The 10,881-nt window shown below is 46.4% G+C and overlaps 1 pseudogene; it reads left to right on the forward strand.

Moving 5' to 3' along the window:
• The first annotated feature begins 7,811 nt into the window (after positions 1–7,811).
• Positions 7,812–10,881, forward strand: part of LOC102483352 (gamma-adducin pseudogene) — a 12,331-nt pseudogene continuing 9,261 nt past the window's right edge.

A 10,881-nucleotide genomic window follows, 5' to 3' on the forward strand; every position in this document is an offset into this window, starting at 1 on the left:
TCGCCAGACAGACAGAGAGAGACATAGAGACAGAAAGCGAGAAATCACCCCCCAGGGGGGATGGTCACGCCGCAATCCCTTCTCCTCCATTCTCCTCTCGGGATCTTGGGCACGCACGCACACGCGCCCGGCGTGAATTTTAAGCCACCGGGTCCGGGACACGAACCGCGGTCGACTACGTGGGAGTCCAGCGACATAGCCATTACGCTAACTGCTGGTTCCCGATGATGACATGATTTTAAAACCCAAGAGGACTGGTCCAATGGCTTAGTGACTAAAGGACCTAAATACTACATGACTGGCCATGGTTCAAACCCAGCTGTGGCAGCTTGAAAAACACCAGGTGAATGCGAGTGCAAACTCCAAATTCCAACAGGAAGGAGAAAAGTAGAAAGGATTGTAGCGTGATCATGCCCTTAGGGAATGGGGACTTTCTCCCTCTTCTTCCCTCTCTCTGTGAGAACATATGCCTTCCATAAATACATACATACATACACATATGTGCTAACAAGTGGATTGAGAGGACAATGTTTAATAGATTTGCCAAAAAGTAAATCTGGAGATTCAATCAATCTAAAGAGAAAAGAGGAAGCTAGAGAGCCGTAACTGGGCTCGGAGGCTCCCACCAACAGGTATTATAGTTACCCTGAGGACATTAACAATGTCAGGTACCTAGAGCCTTGGGTTGAAAATCTATGCAACAGACAGGAGATATGTACTTGGATCGACATAAAGTGAACAGTTGAAAGCATGTGGCAGGAGTCTCTTAAGAAATGTCACAGAAAAACAAAGAACAGCCCATCCAGCCTGGGCTTTGGGTGAGGGGAGAAGGCTCCCTAAAAATTTAAATATGTTTGAACATCTTTGAATCTTGAGTTTAGTGTACACTGTCCTGTGTACCGTTGTAATCTCTGAGCACCTGGCAGAAATTAATACAAATCCACCCTAGAAGAATGTACCCTTACCCTAGGTTTCACAGCATTCTCACGGATTGAGCTCAGTTAAACATGAGCTCACAGAGAAAACTACAAAACGTGAGCAAGCAAGCCACAGTGAGAGCAGAAACAAGTAGCAAAAATAAGGCACCTCCCCCCATCAGATACAAGGATTTTTGCATAGGCAATACAGAAATGTAAATAATTTAAAGAAAGGGAATAAAAAATATGAGCAGGAAATAAACGACATGTAAAAAAGTCAGATATACAAGGACCAGTGGTTGGTGTAATGTGTAATGGCTATGTCACTGGACTCCCACATGGTCGACTGGTTCGAGTCCCAGACCCAGTGGCTTAAACTGACGCGGGTGCATGCGTGCCTAAAATCCCGAGAGGAGAATGAAGGAGAAGGGATTGCAGCATGGCCATCCCCCCCTGGGGGTGATTTCTCGCTTTCTGTCTCTCTGTCTCTGTCTTTCTGGTGAGCACACACGCCCTATAGCAAAAACCTGTCAAAAAAAAAAGTCAGATATACAAAAAAAATTCTAGATATAAAATACTAGCTATGATTTCATATCAAAAGATCATTTAAACAGATTGGAGACAGAACAGAGGAAATAAAATTTGATTTTTTTTAATTAGCTTTTTTGCTCAGAGCAATAAAGATACAAATAAGAGACCCCATGGTGTAAAGTCGCCATGAAGCTGCAGCCCCGTGCAGTGGGAACCCAGGCCAGGAAAGGCCATGGAGGCAGGGCTGGCTGCCCAAGCCTGACACCCCCTGCCATACCCCCATGTGTCTCAACCCCATTGGAAGGCATGGCAAGGTCCCAGTCCAGAACACCACAGAAACAGGCAATGCAGATGGAGTGAATATATTCATGAGGAAAAATGTAAACTTTAAGGCAAAAGCATTATTAGAGGGGCTATCAGTTTCCGTTGCACAATAAACCATCCCAAAACAGACCTTAATAGAACAGCCATTTATTTACCTTCTCCTCCCCGAGTCCTCTGGCCCCATCTCACACTGGGAGTCACTATCCACTCCCCAGTGGCTCTCCTGGCTCTGCGGCCACTGTGGGACATCGCAGTCTCCACAGTCTCCTAGCCAATCCTGTCGTAATGCTCCTCTTACATGTCTGTATGTCCTGTCCTGTTTCTCTGGAGAGCCCTAATACACTAGTGAAAATGTGTTTTAAAGTGAAGGTTAAACAAAAGATACCTTATGGACCAGCCCTATAGTCTAGTGGTTAAGGGAGCCCAATCCCACATGGTAGACTATAGCTTGAATCCCACCCCCACCAGCTTGAAAAACACACCAGGCATGTATATGTGTGTGCTCAAAATCCCAACAGGATGGAGAGATGGAGAAAAGATCATGGCATGACCATGACCCATTGTGAGGTGGGGCTTGGGGCGCTTTCTCCCTCTCCTCCTCTCTGTTTCCTGTGTCTCTGGCAGGTACATGCAGTCTCCAGCAAATATTTTTTAACATATTTTTAAATGTACCAAAGCTAAAGGAATGCATCACCAGTAGACCCACATTATGTAAATGATGAAGTTTTCCAGGCAGAGGAGAAACACCGCAAAATGAAATACGAACCTGGAAATAGTAACTCAGAGTGTGATTAGTCCTTATCATCTTGGTCTCGGGGGCCAGAAGTTCCTATAAAGATTCACTCCTTGGGACTAGCAGTTAGCATAATGGCTGCGTTGCTGGACTCCCATGTAGTCGACCACAGTTTGCATCCTGGACCCGGTGGCTTAAAACTCACGTCGGGCACATGTGCATGCATGCCCAATATCCCGAGAGGAGAATGGAGAAGGGATTGTGGGGTGGCCATCCCCCCGGAGGGTGATTTCTCACTTTCTGTCTCTCTGTCTCTGTCTAGTGAGTGCATACGCCCTATAGCAAAAACCTCTCAAAAAAAAAAAAAAAAAAAAAAAAAAAAAAGATCCACTCCTTAAGGTGGTGGAATGAGGGAGAGAAAGAAGGGGAACTAGAGAAGAGCTTCTGCTTCAGAATGACTAGGCCAGTCACACAGCTGTGAGCTCTTCATTCTCACTGAAGTTTATCAAACACTACGTTTAGAAACACTCATTTCATCTCCAAAGAAAAGCAAATAATCACATCAGACCACAGAGTTCTGCCACGGATCAGGCTTGGCATCACTGCCTTTCTCACTCACTGGTAGAAATAAAGCAATGCTTACTCAGAGCCCACGGGCTTAGGCGCTAGCTCAGTGGTTCAGACACCAGCTTACCTGTGCCCCCGGGGGCTGTCCTGCCATACCTCCATGTCTCTGATTCAGTGGGCCTGAGCTGAGGCCCCAGATCTGTATTTCTGACAAATTCCCAAATGATACTCCAGATCTGGTTCCAAGCCCACACTTTGAGAATTGTGGCATAGTCCTGCTTCCTACACTAGTATGCATTCAGTCGAATCATGTGGAGAGCTTTTAAAAACATACTAGTGTCCAAGCTCCAAGTCAAACCAATTCACTCTTAGTCTCTAAGCAAGGAGCCCAGGTATCGTTTGGCTTAGGCGTCCCATCAGAAAGAGTAGCCGCGGTCAAGAATTCTGCTCTAAGACCAACCCCATGGTGCAGCAGTTGGGCTCCGTGCATGGACCGTGGTTCAGGATCTGACCCCAGCGGCTTGGAGAACATGCCAGACACCTGTGCCTGCATGCCTCAAATCCTGACGAGATGGAGGGACGGAGGGAAAAGGACTGCACATGACCACACCTCATTGGGAGTTGCATGTGCTTGCTCTTTTTCTCTCTCTGGCATATGCACTCACCCTCTGGCAATAAAATATAAATAAATAAATAAGAATTACAAATTTATAGGAAACTAGTAGATAAATTCTTTTTTATGAGAGAGAGACTTTTGCTGGAGGACATGTTCTTGCCAGAGAGACAGAAAGTGAGAAATCACCCCCCAGAGAGTATGGCTGCACTGTAATCCCTTCTCCTCTACTCTCCTCCTGGGATTCTGGGCACACATGCCCAGTGTAAGTTTCAAGCTGCAGGGTCCAATACTCAAAACTGCGGTCTGCCAAGTATCTGAAACCAGGAAATACACAAAGAGTCTTCAAAAAGTTCATGGGAAATGCATACTGTGAAGAAGTTATAATGGATTTCAAGATTCTGCACCAAAATGAATTCATCCTTTATCTCCATTTTCCGTGAACTTTCTGAAGTTCCTGTAGACAAGGACTCCTGTGGGTGTCTTGTTGGAAACGTCCATGTCCCTTCCCCTGAGCACATGCCTTGTTCCGTACTGCGTGGGAGAGCAGGGAGGACGCTCAGATGACCTAAGAGTAGCCCCTGCCAAAGGCACGAGGACCTATGAGAACACAAGGCAGCACACAGACCACCAGGCCTGAGGTCACTGCAAGGGAAGTAGAGCCACACAGATGGCCATAACCATGGTCGTCACCCCCAGTGTAGATAATAGCACAGCCTAGTGCAGCCAGCACAGTGACAAAGGGGCGACTCCAACCTGTGTCCCTTGTATGTTGGGGTCCCTACTCCTCAGCGCTCCTCTCCACACCTCTCAGTCCTCTATCTCTGCCTCTGCCTCAGCGCCCCTTCTATCCATGACGCTCACAGGAACACCCCTCGCTTTGAGTCATGAGGCCTCTCGTCCTGCAGAATGGTGTCTGATGCTGCGGGCAGGACCTCCGATGGCCTAAGCAGTCATTGTCCCTCATGGACAGTTCCTGGACATGTTTCATCTTTGGCTTGAGAAGTATCCATGGAGCCTCCTAAGCTGGAGAAAAGGAGACAACAACTCTATGCTACTAGGGACCCACAGGCCTTTCTGAAAATGAATTTTCCTCTTTGCATCTGGTTGAACACCTTTTTTTTTTTTTTTTTTTTTAAGAGAAATGTTTGTGTGTGCTTACTGGAGAGAGCCAGGAAGAAAGAAAGTGAGAAATCATCCCTAATGTGTGATGGCCACTCCACAATCCCTTTTCTTTCATTGTCCTCTCAAGATTTTGGGCACACACACATGCGCCTAGCGTGAGTTTTATTCTGCCAGATCTGGGACTCGAACCATGGTTGGCCATGTGGAGGTCCAGCAATATAACCATTATGCCATCTGCTGGTTGGATACCTTTATTCTGGTGAGGTGTAGGACTGCCTTGCATGTGTCCTGAGGGCTGCAGGACCCTCTTGTGTTCTTCATGTAGTTCTTTCATCTATTGGTTTGACTATTTTGCCCACTTAGGATCAATTCACATCTCAGGTGTTTTGTCAACCATCTTTTTTTTTTTAATGAATTATTTATTTTATTTATTATTGCTATTCTTTTTTAATTTGCCACAGGGCACATGTGCTCACCAGAGAGAGAGAAAGAGAGAGAGAGAGAGAGAAAGAGAAAGCTTCAGACCCAGGACTCGAACCACAGTCGGCCATGTGGCAGTTCAGCACCTTAACCACCATACCACCTGCTGGTCCTCTCTCAACTGTCTTTTTAAACAGGCTGTTCTACTGTTCCATTATTCCAGTTACAGTTAGCTACAAGGAAGATGGCAATAAAACTTTCATTGAATACTCACGGTACTTGCTCATCGTTGGAAAGACTTGGTGCTAAAATAGCAGTAGTCTCTAGCACTGCGTCTTTCATATGCTCTTCAAACTGTGGGTTGCACTTTGGCAAGTCACTACAGCAAGGCAAATGTGACTCCGACCCCCAAGTACAAACTAAGGTGTAAGTACTGCTTGTGTCATCAGCCCTCAGAAATCCCACAGAATCCACCTTCCACAGACCTCAGAAATGGTGCCCCAGGAACACAGCCCCAGGACCGATGTGTGACAGCGTAAGAGCAGGACACATGATGTCTGGCCCTCACTAGTTTAGACGCCACTTCTAACACTTCAGTTACACCTACACTGGGGTGCAGCTCTCGGGATGCATCTGCCCATCTTCCTAACTGCCCTGGAAGCGAAGTCCCGGTGTCCCTCTCTCAGGCTATTTCATCACCACATAGGTAAACCGCTCTCTCGTTGGCTTGGTTTCTGTACACGCTGCCGATGCTGCTGATCATTCCTTTTCCCAGACTTGACATGAATGATCCAGCTGTTTAATTTACATCTGTGTGACCAGATGGTTAGTTACTTGGCTCAGCCCATCAGTCATGTGGCTTCAGAGACTCTGCGTTGAGATCACCTGGAACTATGCACCCACTGCCATCAGCCTGGTCCTTCTACTGGGTTGTCGGGAAAGTCATTAAGCATTTTTGCATAGAAAAATATGTTACGACTTTTCCGACAACCCAGCACAAGGGAGGCAAAGCCTGGCGTCCAGCCTAATTTCAGGTCACGGTGGCATGACTGCCTTGGGGCCACGAGTCGTCTTTATGTTCCCACTGTAAATCCTCCCAATGTGGCTTCATTTTAGCAGAGGCTGCCTTCAATCTCAGCTGAGATGGCCACACTAGGAATCACGGAGGACCAGGGTTTGCCTTGCCACCACCTTGTGAAGACAGCAGTTTGACCCTCTCCCTAAAGCACCGGTTATTTTAATTGGGTGGAGATCTGGACTGTTCATGTTTAATTGACTCCAAGGTATGATTAGAAGCTTTGTTGCTGTGGCTACAGGCACCAGTCCCTCAGGCCTTTCAACTCAATTGGTCCACCTAGATGGGAAATGGTTGTCCCCAAAGCTGTAAATTTACAAACCTGGAATTCCTTACATCAAAATCCCACTGGTGGCTGCTGCTCCTTTCCTGACCCTGCAGGGATTATCCACAGACCTAAGATCAGAAGTCCACAATGAATAATGCCACTGGGAACCAGCAGTTGGCATAATGGCTATGTCGCTGGACTCCCACGTAGTCGACCACGGTTTGCATCCCGGTCCCGGTGGCTTAAAACTCACACCGGGCGCGTGTGCGTGCGTGCCCAAGATCCCGAGAGGAGAATGGAGGAGAAGGGATTGTGGCGTGATCATCCCCCCGGGGGGTGATTTCTCGCTTTCTGTCTCTGTGTTTCTCTCTGTCTGTCTGGTGAGCACACGCCCTATAGTGAAAAAACCTCTCCAAAAAATAAATAAATAAATAATGCCACTGAGGGAATTCTGGGACTGATGGGGTCAGCTATTTTTAATTGGCAGAATTTTTATCAGAAATGCAGAACTGCTACGAGTGATATAAGGAAGTTGTTGCAGTTATAGCATGATTAGCTCTTACACAACCATGCACTTGGTAGAAACAGCTATAAAAGCTACTTCTTCTGGGAACCAGTGGATGGCATAATGGCTATGTCGCTGGACTCCCATGTAGTTGACCGTGGTTTAAGTCCCGGACCTGGTGGCCTAAACTCATGCTGGGCTTGCGTGTGTGCATGCCTAAGATCCCGAGAGGAGAATGGAGGAGAAGGGATTGTGGCATGGCCAGCCCCCCCGGGGATGATTTCTCACTTCCTATCTCTCTGTCTCTTTCTGTCTTTCTGGCGAGTGCACACGCCCTATAGCAAAAACCTCTCCAAGAAAAAAAAAAAAAAAGCTACTTCTTCTGTGTCTTGGAGTTGTTCTAGGTCCGCTGAACTGGCAGTTGTTGATGGAAATAGGGAACCCAGCCCAAAGAAGCAAAAAATGTGCTCTAACTTAGAACATTCCCTGACCCCAGAGGGAAGGGAAGTAAACAAGCCTGGCCACACACATTTCAGATTTGCTAAGAATGACCCAATAACCATCTACGTATCTGTCTCGAGTAGTCCCTGTTTGTGTGGGAGTGTCCTCTGAGGCTCTTGCTGCTGGCTTGCTGTTGTATGTTGGCTAGGGCTGCAGGTGAGTGGCAGGTAGTTTCTTTCGGTTCACAGATATCTGAATTGAGGTCATCCAGCTGGGGGAGAACCTGAAGACCATGCCTGGACATGATTTTGAAGATGAGATCGTGCACTTCAGACCAGAGTCTAATGCCATAATGGTATGAGACTTCTGGGGAAGAAGTGAGCATATTTTGCATAGCCTTGAAAATAATGAGGTCACTGGAGTTATTACTTATGTGAAGGGCAGTAGAAAATGGTCTAACGCCACCCTGCAGCATCTACCATTTAAATGGACATTGCAGTACGATTATCAGCTACTACAAGTCACGATCTCTCAAGACCACTTAGAGAAAGTTGGACCACCAGAGGGCCAATACTGGAGCTTTGCAACGCGAAAACTTTCATTTTGATCCTCATGACCTTAGCTCAATATAGAAACCCTACAGTTAACTTGTTCGTTTGTTTTTTAGGGTAGCAATCATGTTTATGAAATTACTATATTGAAACAATAAGTGAACACACAAATCGAGAACACTGATACTCTATATTCCATTTCCACTATTACTGGCTTCCTTTATTAAAAATAAGAATTATGTATTTTATTTGTTATTATTATTATTCTTTTTTCCTACATTTTATTGATTCACAAAATAACTTAAAATATGGACAAAACTAGAATCTAGTGACAAATGCACTGTCATTTTCTTCTGAAACATTTGTTTTTAAATTAATTAATTTACATTCACTCCCTGAGCATCGTCACAACATACAAAATGTGCTTTCCCATACAGAATAGACTGCATAGTAGCTTAATCATACATGTTATCATCAATAATTTTCCATTTCTAGTTTTATATGTGTGTATGTATATCTATATGTGTGTGTGTGTATTTTTTTAACCCCATTTCTTTTTCTTTTTTTTGGAGAGATTTTCACTGTAGGGCGCGTGCGCTCGCCAGACAGACAGAGAGAGACATAGAGACAGAAAGCGAGAAATCACCCCCCAGGGGGGATGGTCACACCGCAATCCCTTCTCCTCCATTCTCCTCTCGGGATCTTGGGCACGCACGCACACGTGCCCGGCGTGAGTTTTAAGCCACCGGGTCCGGGACACGAACCGCGGTCGACTACGTGGGAGTCCAGTGACATAGCCATTACGCTAACTGCTGGTTCCCAACCCCATTTCTCACCCTCTGCCATTTCCCACCGTCCTCCCACACTATCTCAGGTGCCTATAGCTGTTTTCAATTCCTTTTTGTCTTCACATTTTATTGATTCACAATTTTTAAAAATAATCTAGCTACATTCAATAACAACTTCCGCTGGTATATACACATCTGTGAATCCATGTCTGACTTTAGGCGTGAGACTCTGAGTAGAATGAATATACTATAAGGTAGCACCTAGCTGGTGTCAGATAGCTTACTACTTAACTTGTTTTAAAAATGGTTAGTACAGGGAACAGCAATTGGCGTAATGGCTATATCGTTGGACTCCCATATATAGTCTATCACCGTTCAAGTCCCAGACCCAGTGGCTTAAACTCATGCCGAACGCATGTGTGTGCCTGTCCAAAATCCTAAAAGGCGAATGGAGGAAAAGGCATTGCAGCGTGGCCATCACCCCTGAGAGGTGAGTTCTCGCTTTCTGTCTCTCTGTCTCTCTCTGTCTTTCTGGTGAGCGCACGCGCCCTAGAGCAAAAACCTCTCATAACAAAAAGAAAAGATGATTTTACATACATTATCCCTCCACTCCTCTTCTCTCCCAAGCCACTTGGTCTTACTAGGTCGGGAGCTGGGGACAGTCAGGAAAATGATTCTGGACTCTGAAGGTTGGTAACTGCTTCTTGAAAGCAGAGTGTCTTGTACAAGTTCAGCGTTTTCCTCCTAATCAAGTCTGCTGTGTAATAGCACTGCCCTCGGACATGTGTGCGAGGCTGAGCCTGAAGATCCCTAGTGTTAGGCCGGAGGCCTGGGCAGCTTGGAGGTGGTGGTTAGACAGCACGCCACAGTCGACTGATGCAACCCGGATCTAGTCTGTCATCAGACGTGCACTGTACTCAGATCTAACCTATGTGTAGCACACAGGGCTCTACTCTGCACATGGCACTCTACTTTGCACACGGCGTTCTACTCTGCACACATCACCAGACCTCGCATGGCACAGTAGTTTGCTCTCCCCCAAACCTTTACCATACATGGACTGTTTCTACCTCTAAGACACTCGCCTTCCCTATACCCTTATAAAAATTGCTAAACCCCTCCTTGGCGCGCAACTTCTCTGGCCCATCTCCCTCCCTCTCTCCCCCTTTCTCTAGGACCAGTGAACCTCACCCTGGAGCACTCCCAATAAAGACTCTACATTTCTACTTTCTCGTGTGGTCGGCCCATTGCTTACATCCAATACTGCAGCTCGCACCAGCAGGGACACGGGGCAGCCCACTAGGCTCAGCTGCACATCACAGAAACGCTGCCTTTCTGTTGGCTGAGCTTCCAGCACTCACTTGGTTTTGGTCCTGGACTGAAGAAATTGTTTGTTTTTTTCCCCACAGCTTTATTGAGATATAATTGACAAAACGTTTACACACAAGGTGTATATCGGATGACTTCATGTATGGATACCTGGTGAAAAGATTACCACAATCCAATGGACACATCCATCACTGCTGTCTGTCCTGACCCAGTTCGGGAGCCACATGTTCTGTCCCTGTTTGGGTGCCACGTGTGCCGACCTAGGGGGACAGTCGAACAGGTTTCCTGAGTGAAGGAGTGAGAGCCAGGACAAGTAGCATAGTGTTACAACACGGAGACGACACCGTGTCTTCAGTGTCGTCTGTTTATTGTGGGCAGCAAGGTACAGCACGGAGACAATGCAGTGTCACAACTCTCCAGGGTCATCTGGAGACGATGTAGTGTTACAACTCTTCAGGATCTTTAGTCGTCATCTTCCTGGTCGTTGTCGTCTTCCTGGTCGTTGTCGTCTGGCTACTGTGGGGCAGGCATTGTGGTTATATACACACTGGTGGGCTGTGATTGGTTGCTTTTGGACCAATCATGAGGTGCTGGATATGCAAATCTGAGGAATTCTAGTGGCCAATCAGAGCAAGGTTTTGAAGGTCAGGTTTTGAAGGGAAGCCAATCATGGCTTTTGGCATTGTGTAATTGT

This window comes from Tupaia chinensis, unplaced genomic scaffold (assembly GCF_000334495.1).
Source record: "Tupaia chinensis unplaced genomic scaffold, TupChi_1.0 Scaffold000278_1, whole genome shotgun sequence".
Lineage (NCBI taxonomy): Eukaryota > Metazoa > Chordata > Mammalia > Scandentia > Tupaiidae > Tupaia > Tupaia belangeri.